This window comes from Papaver somniferum, chromosome 1 (assembly GCF_003573695.1).
Source record: "Papaver somniferum cultivar HN1 chromosome 1, ASM357369v1, whole genome shotgun sequence".
Taxonomy (NCBI): domain Eukaryota; kingdom Viridiplantae; phylum Streptophyta; class Magnoliopsida; order Ranunculales; family Papaveraceae; genus Papaver; species Papaver somniferum.
This window is the reverse complement of record NC_039358.1, coordinates 236969833-236978544: the sequence shown is the minus strand read 5'-3', so window position 1 is coordinate 236978544 and position 8712 is coordinate 236969833. Positions and strand designations below refer to the sequence as shown.

At 39.3% G+C, this 8712-nt stretch overlaps 1 non-coding gene across 1 annotated transcript; it reads right to left on the bottom strand.

The window, feature by feature from the left end:
• Positions 1-3459: 3459 nt before the first annotated feature.
• Positions 3460-3531, bottom strand: TRNAL-UAA. The gene has a single exon. It is a non-coding gene; the product is annotated as a tRNA-Leu (tRNA).
• Positions 3532-8712: the final 5181 nt, after the last annotated feature.

Genomic DNA, 8712 nt, shown 5'->3' with positions numbered 1-8712 from the left:
TTTTATCCACTGTTAACTGTTACTGTGAGGTTATTGTTGTTGTTTTCTTTTAATTTCAGTTTTACCATGTTTTAGTTTGTCACCTTGCTGAGGAAAAAGATGAAGCTTCATGTGAATGCTAGTTAACTGATATGTAGAGAAGAGTTTTGTGGTCTGAAATTGTGCAGGATAATCATAATTTAAGCACTTAGTTAGGCTAGCCTTGTGACTAATGGTGCTGCAGCTCATGCACATTTGTTGCTAAGCCCTTTGACTAGTTTTACTTTAATCAGACAATTAGTACTTTGGTAAGTATTTTAGCTGTAATTAGGATATCCCATAGGAAGAACAAGAGGCAGAAATTTGAGTCACATTGAAGATTGATTAGCATAAGTTTGAGGTGAAATCAAAAACCTCAGTGCCACTGCCCTATTACCATTTTGTCTCACTGTTTATACTTCACTATTAACTTAATTTCTCATCTCCACTGTCCTTGGCTTAGGCCTTGGTTTATCTCTTTGTCATTCTTTGTGTCACTGTCACTTTTCCAGTCACTGTCATCACCTAGTAGTTTCTTTGCTGTTTTAGTTTACTTGTTCATTGTTTCACATTTTATCACTTTCACTGTCACCTTCTCACTTTCATATTGTTCCATTTTGTTTTGCTTTTGTTCTTTGTTTAGTTTCATTGTTCTGTCACCTTCTCATAATACTTTTGTGCTGTTTGCTTTTGCCATTGTAAATATCCATGTTTTACCTTGGCCTAGTGCTCTGCTGCCTTGTTTAGCTCCAGCTGCACTAGGTCTTTTTGGCTTTTCTGCCCTTTTCCTTCCCTGGCCTTGCTGCCAGTTCTCCCCCAGCTGCTACTACTTGCTGTTGCTGCTGCTGTGCACTGCTTCTGCTGAAGCCACCATTGCTGCTGCTCCAGGTCCAGTTCAATTCTGGGCTACAAGTCCAGTCATTACAAAAGCCCACTGTATCTGTTTAGAAACCTAAGGCCCAACGGCCCAGTTCACATCAAAAGACATTGAGCCCAATTCACAGTCACTGTTAGCCCAAGGCCCAGTGCAATTCAAAAGACCAAAAGCCCATAAGTTCACAATCCAAAAGCCCACTGAGCCCAAAACCATTTCATTGTTACAAAAACTCACTAAGCCCAAAGCACAATTAGAAGCCCAATAGCAATTTAGAGTCCAAATAGCTAGAAACTCCAAACACCCCCAGTTTCTGTGGATCGACCCGTACTTGCACGAGCTACAACCGACGACCGTGCACTTACGGTATTACTGTAGGCCCGCGTTTTTATCGCTTAATTTTCACACACCTTCGGGCCTACCAGAATGCTCTTATAATTTTCGGGAAAGTGATTCGCAAGTTGGGTTATATTGTTCTTAAAAAATCTGTAAAACTTATTGGCGGAGCACTCGACTTCAGCTTCAAACCCTAGCGAATTAGCCATGGACGTAACTGCAGAAGTACTGAATATGAACTGAAATATATGTAGAAATCTGACAAGTGAAGGTCACAACTCACATGTTGTTAAGTGAATAAATATCCTGGGTCTCTCTCTAAATATATATAGAATACTGATAATAACTTCCGCATAATGATGAAAAACGTAACTTTGTCTATTAATTTATCAATTGGTTGCATGTACAATCTGCATACACTAAAACTTTTAAGTTGTATCCAGAAAATAGAAAAGCATCCACTTAAGTGGAAATGTGAACTCTTATGCCTTATTGGTTCTTGGAAAGGGCCGGATCTTGGTAATGGAATGGAAGAACCATAAAAAATGTAAAGGGAATTTCCCACTGACAACTTATTTTACTCAATTGGGAAAATTATAAGGAATTATGCATACTATAGGTTACAGATGTATAATTGAAACACCTCAGCACATACCAGGGACCATTTTTATTGTTTTTCAATTTCACTGCCTGATGCTGCCTGCAGCATAGGTCAACCACTCCATTCTAACGCCATTTACGATGGATGATATGATCAATATTTGTCCAGGGAATGACGCTAATTATCTTGGGAAGGTCATTATGACCTTGGCGAGTTGGAAGGAATTAACTGATAAGCTGCTGATATTCAGCCTACAATATAATATCAGGTTTCTGAATATGCCGAGTATAGAGCGCCGAGCGGTCCTAACTTGAATGAAGTTTAATGAGCCAAAGATGCAAAACCGGCCATAAGCCCAACCAACCGGGGAAGTCTATCAGGGTATCCTTTCGAGTTTCAAACATTCATCTATAGAGGTATAGATTAGTCCCGGACACCACGTTCATGACAAAAGCACAATACATTAACATTCGAGCACAACACGACACCGCGCGTGACCTGGCACACCACGGGCACATACATTAGTTTAGTGTACTGTGTTGTGCCAAATAAATAGGCACATCAGCACAGGATAGAGCCAAGATTTCTAGTTAGGGTGTCAGGAATTTGCTTTGGGTATATAAATTAATTTAGGCAACGCAAATAAGCAAAACTAGATTAGTGCCCTGCTACGCACCGGGCAGTATTTTTCCTTCAACCATGTTTTCGATTTGGTGAGCGTGAGGCTTCACCCCATCCCCTAGCGCTGCATTTTTGATTTGGTGTCGTTTGAAAAAAAAAATTCAATCATACGTTATCTAGTGTCCTCACCGAAAATCCCTTTTAACAAAAGGTAAAAAGACAGACTTAATTCCGCGAAAGGGTTTCCTCACCGTTTACGTGTGAGCTTTTGTGTCCTTCAATCTGAACCTGACAACTAATCCCCGGCAAACATACCCCCCACATACCATCTGGTGGCAGCCTCTTTTGTATCATTTGAGAAGAGCTAGTAGTAATTTAGACATTTTTACAAACGCCCTGTCACCTGTGTGCGTCACTTGATGTAGTCAGAGATGATTTTTTATGTACTTTTGACCCTCTGCAATTTTCAGCAATCAACATAACCTGTGTACATTTAAAGCCATTTATCAACAACAGCCACTACAACAGGTTAAGTTTTTGTCTTAAATCTTCAAATGGTTGCACTTGAATACAAACCCTTTCATTTTGATCCTTCACTGACTCGCAAGAGCTTGTTATCATCTCAAATCGATGGTAACTTCACATCACCAGTAGCAACACCATATCCCCCAACTGATTTCTCACCAGAAACTTCACAAATCTTTTGTCGGTTCGAAATTATCACAAATTCAAGTCTTCTTCTTCCTCTCAGCTTCGAAATCCCTGTCATAATTTCTTTGAACACATAAATGAACCCGCACTGAGATGGTCACCAATTTTTCCTCCAGTTGACTGTAAATTCATAGATATTGGCGGTTTGGCATGAATGCGTGGTGCTTCTAGCTGTGGAACCATTTCATCTGGTACAACACAACTCTATGTGCAAATATGGTTGTACTTCTATTACTACTTGCAAGTTAGTCTAAAGGATGCAAATAATGAAAATGGTTACCATGGAATCATAGATGACTGAATCTGGTGTGAATCGAACACACAACCTTCTGACTTTAAGTCAGACGCACGACCATTGTGCCACAGACTCATATTCATAACAATGGACCAATAAAAATTAACATACGTCGTCTCCGGTAGGTGACCAAAAAGTGTTATTTTCATACAGTAGGTCACTTCTGATTTAACCCCAACGAGTGCTTTTTCAACATAAGTCGTCTCCTGCTTGAATCAACATCTATACCCCCTACATCATCCAAACCAAAATTCGCTTCCAAAAACAAAAATTCGCAAAATAGGTAAATGACAGCAGCAAAAAAATGTTATTATCTACTGATATACGCTAATGATAAGAACATGAATCACAGGATATACAAAGTAATGATTCCTAGTACAAAAGAGAGCTAGATAAGCAGATATACCTTTCAAAAAGAAACTCCACAATACTTGCTCCTGCCACCAAATAGCAAGTGATACATAGCCTTTGCACCAGCTTGACATTGTGTATTTATTTTTTTGCTCGGTTAACCTAACATTGTACCAAACAAACAAACCCAAAAAATAAAATTAGCAAGAAAAAATTGCAGAATCATTGTATACTTCATCCATGACCATTGTCCCAATTAAACCAAAAGAAACAACAATACCTTTTCATTGCACCAAATATCTTCATTGCAGGTTCATCAAGCCATAGAGAGCTTGAAATCAGAAGATATTGAATACACCTTCATCGCTGAGCAGTAGCAGCAGCTTCATCGCTATATATTCAGCACAATGAACCCCAAAACTATCACAGACTCATCTCTGATTTCGTAGCTCTAGCCTCAAACCCATTCCTTTTTAACAGGTTCAGCCCCACCGCTCATCACACCAACAACCATACAATTTAAGAGAAATAGGCGGATATGCTTAAAAATAAGGTCGAGAGTTGTAGATTATTACCATCGTGGTGTTTTGGATTGAGGACACGTCCATTTCTCCATCAAAGGCTGCAGATATTGTTGACTTGACGACATGATGTTTCCTGTGGTAAGGTTTACTACCTAGTTTCTTAGGCTCTAATATGATTCCATGTCAATCTTCAAACTGAAAGTTTCTAAGCTGCTGTAGAATGTGTTCCTTTCGCACTTGTACTCATTGTGAGTCAAAAAATTTCCTTCACCATGATTCAGCTTGTGGTGTTTGCACCTAGAGTCCTCATGGCGCTTCCACCATGATTTGTGGATGAACCGGCAGGGGGTCTCCTTGATGCTCTCCTACTATTACAGTACTGCAAGTGAAGCATAATGATTGTGCATCACAGAGTTGCAGGCCAAGTCAGTACTCCGCCATAATGGTGCAATGCGAAGCCATAATAGCGCAACGCAAGCCATAATAGCGGTATACGGTATAGACTGTCAAGTGCCAAGAATGACATAACCTCGTAGGGCCAATGAAGTGCAAGTGCAGCACTTCATTGTAAAGACATTTGGCAAAGGAATGAAGCTATTGGCCGACACAATGAAGCTTCATTAAGTAGAAGTCAAGACAAAGCCGAAGTTGCAAGATGCAACATGCAACATGCGAGTTGGCATGTTGGCATATCCGTGGAATTGAGTTGGACCAAACTCAAGGACGATGCAAGAATGTAGAATAGACTAAGGATTAGTCTATGCATGAGTTTCAGGCAGGGCCAAAGCTTGGACAAGTGTAAACAAGTTAGTAATGCAAGAGTGGCATTACTATTGTCATCCAAGTTGGCAAAGTGAAGCATATGACGCATGAGTAACTAGAGTGAGCTTAAGGAGATGGCCTTGATGTTTGAAGCATAAAGATTGTCCGTGCATGAGTTTAGAGTGATAAGCATGCAGGGCCAAGAGGGTTGAACGTTGGAGCAAGACAGAATCCAGTATGGTACAACAAGTGTGCAATACGGCTCAATTGACGGTTGCAAGTTAGTTACGAGCTTCACAAGCGTGCCAATGATGTGTGATGATGTAGAACGGTTATAAAGGAGTTTATAAGCGTGGGAGAAGTGTTCATAACCACCAAGAATAGGTGTGGCATCTGTTGGCTTGAAAACACAAAAGGTGGCAGTTGGAAAAGCAAGATGGCGGTTATGGAAACTACCTGATGGGACACATGGCTTTTCCATGCGTGTGCAAGTGTTGTGCACGGTTTTGGCTAGTAAGTTTGTTGTATAAATAGTCCTGAGGAGTGGGAAAAATCAGGAGCTTACATAAGAGAGTTAGTCTCATGTTTGAGAGAGTTAGGCATTCACCAAGAGGGTGAATGGCCTGTTTTGGATCCATGTGATGGACGAGTTTTGTAATCTTTCTTTAGGGCAATAAAATGGGCTTGTTGCAGTAATCCTTGTGTTCATTATTGCTGGTTTGTGTGAAAATTAATTTAGTACATGGCAGAACCTCTTGTGCTTATGGGGGCATGAAGAGTTAGAGAGAAAGACGAAAAGACTTCTGTTGTGTAATGCCTTATGAGTGAAGGAATATGCATCCTTTGATGCAAGTGTGCAAGGCTGAGTGATTGTGGGTGAAGATGATTCACTGAACCACAATCATTTCCGGTCATGTCCCATGAAAATTTTAGGCGATTAAATAGGTGTGTGACAGCAGGTATCAGAGCTGTGTTAGGGGATACAGTTGCTGATTTTTCTCTCTTTTACTCAAGTTAATGTCATTTGTTTGTCGAATTCAGTGGTGAATTGTTTGGGTTTCACTAGTATGGAGACTAGAAGAAGTTGGTCTTGTGTGGAAAGATCAATTGGAATGAACTTGAAGCTTGAAGTAGCAATAGGCCATGAAAGTTTATGACAATGGTGTCAAAATTCCAGCCCAAAGTGTTAGACGAACATGCGAGAATCATTGAAAACCGGATTTTCAAGTGATGGCATGACAAAACTAAGGAGTATGCTGACTTTTATGGTGCACGTCAGGTGTTTAAAGTCCATGTTTCTCACAAGTATGCGAAGATTATGCATTAGGAATGCATATAATCGTAGTGTTATCAGTAGCAAGTACATTACGTGTTGTAATGGGAATTTTAGGGGAAATTCCTGAATACAAAGAAGTTGATGGCCTTTGCAGTGGCAAAGAAGATGAAGAACATGTTTATGCAATAGATTGAAGGTGTTTTCATTGTAGCCTGTTGGTGGAAGATTATAGTGATCTCTCTCGAATGCATGTACCTTGGTGGTAATGCAAAGTCTGGTTGCGAACCAGCATTTTTGTGGCAATATGATGCCATAAAATAAGAATTGGATGGCCAATTCTTATATAGAATAAAGCTTATTGAAAGGCTGAAGAAATAAGCGCAAGTTAGGGGAAAACCGATACACCACGGTCTTGCGTTTGCAAAGAGTTCTTCGTTGATGCTAGATGCGCACAAGGAGTGTGTTTGCACCTGGTTTTTGAGTGGGTTAATATGCTTGGACATCGGTGTCCAAAGACCTGCATTTGATCATAACCACAAGCAGATGTTCTTTTCAACTACAAATCAGTATTGCTACAAAGCTGATTTTGGAGAAGGGGGAAGATAAGAGTTGTCAGTTGTGCATGGACAATAAAAATGAGTTCCAACGTTGAAGAAGAATGTGGCATTCTTACTTCATGGAACGTAGGCAGTGACGCCTCATTTGCAAGGATTATGGCCTTGTTTGTAACTGTCCAAAGTGTTTATCCTCGGAAGTCATTGAGTGATATGACTTTGCTGAGCTCTATGGTCATGCTCAGAATCACCAAGTTAAGTCCGTTCCAGTTGTGCAAAGGTGCACAAGTTTGTGTAATGGCAGAACCTCCTATGCTTATGGGGGCATGGAGAGTTAGAGAGAAAGAAGAAAAGACTTCTGTTATGTAATGCCGTATGAGTGAAGGAAGATGCATACTTTGATGTAAGTGTGCAAGGCTGAGTGATTGTGGGTGAAGATGATTCACTGAACCACAATCATTTCCGGTCATGTCCCATGAAAATTTTAGGAGATTAAATGGGCGTGTGACACCTACCAAGATGGTTCCATCTTCGAGGAACATCTAAGATCACAGCACAAAAACTTTCCTCATTAGTAATTGCACAACGAAGGTTGAAAACCTTGTTAACTCGTTGGAACATCGTTTTAAAAGATCCATCAATCTTTTGATTGACGCTATTACACAATCAAAAATAGGTTAAAGTTCAATATGAGACTGCAGTTAAGAAAGTTGAAAGTCAAAATCAGATTTATGGGTAATAGTTATGAGGGCTTACTGATTACGAATATGAGAACCAATTTTTCAATCAGGATTAAACATGCACATATAAATAGAGGTACAGATGAGATGATTATGAATCGAGCTTCTAATCAGATACACAAATAAATATAAACTAGATTCGTGTCCGTGCTACGCACCGGGAATTTTTATTATTTTTAGCTTGGTCTAAGCGGGGATTCGTCCCGTCCCGTCCCGTTAAGATACATTTTTGATTTGGTATGCGCGGGGTGAACGATGCATTTTTGATTTTATGTGCGCGGGGTGAACGATGCATTTTTGATTTTGTGTGCGTGGGGCTTCTCCCAGCCCCGTGAAGATGCGTTTTTGATTTAGTATGGCAGGAGAATGCATTAAATAGGTTGAACAAGATACGAAGCATGTACGAATTTTATTTATTTTTCTCCTTATATTTTCACCGAAAATATGTGTGAATTTTTTTTTTCTTATTTCTTCTTCCCATTATGTATTAATTTGGAAAAGGGACTCTAATATGTTGGATGGTCGATTTCCGAATTGAATTTGGACTTCCATAAATCTCCTAGCACGGTAAGTTAAGTTTTACCTTTCAATTTCTAACTTTTGAACTATCATACGCTGTCGAGTGTCTCATCAAACTCTCGTCTCTTATTTCAACCAGTAGAAAGTGAATATTTCTTCACCGTTTAACGTAGGTGTTTTATTTGTCCATGCCTTTAAATGTTTAGACATGGTCTCTTACAAGTTATGCAAATGGCGTTAACTTGAGTTTAGATGTTTAGTTAAACAATTGAATTTGATTTCATTGACTAAATTTATAAGTGCTATTAAATATGTAGTCTCTTTTATTATGAATTATCCTATTCATATAATATGGAGTGAATGAAGCATTTTAAATTTTATGCAAAGGAATAAATTCAAACTTGAAGTTGCACAAATAATTGTGAGTAAGTCGGTGGCATCACCAAATTATAATCTACAATGAAATGTATACATCATTCCTCGGATAATTTAAAAACGATAACATAATTAATAAGCATTGAGGAGTGTGA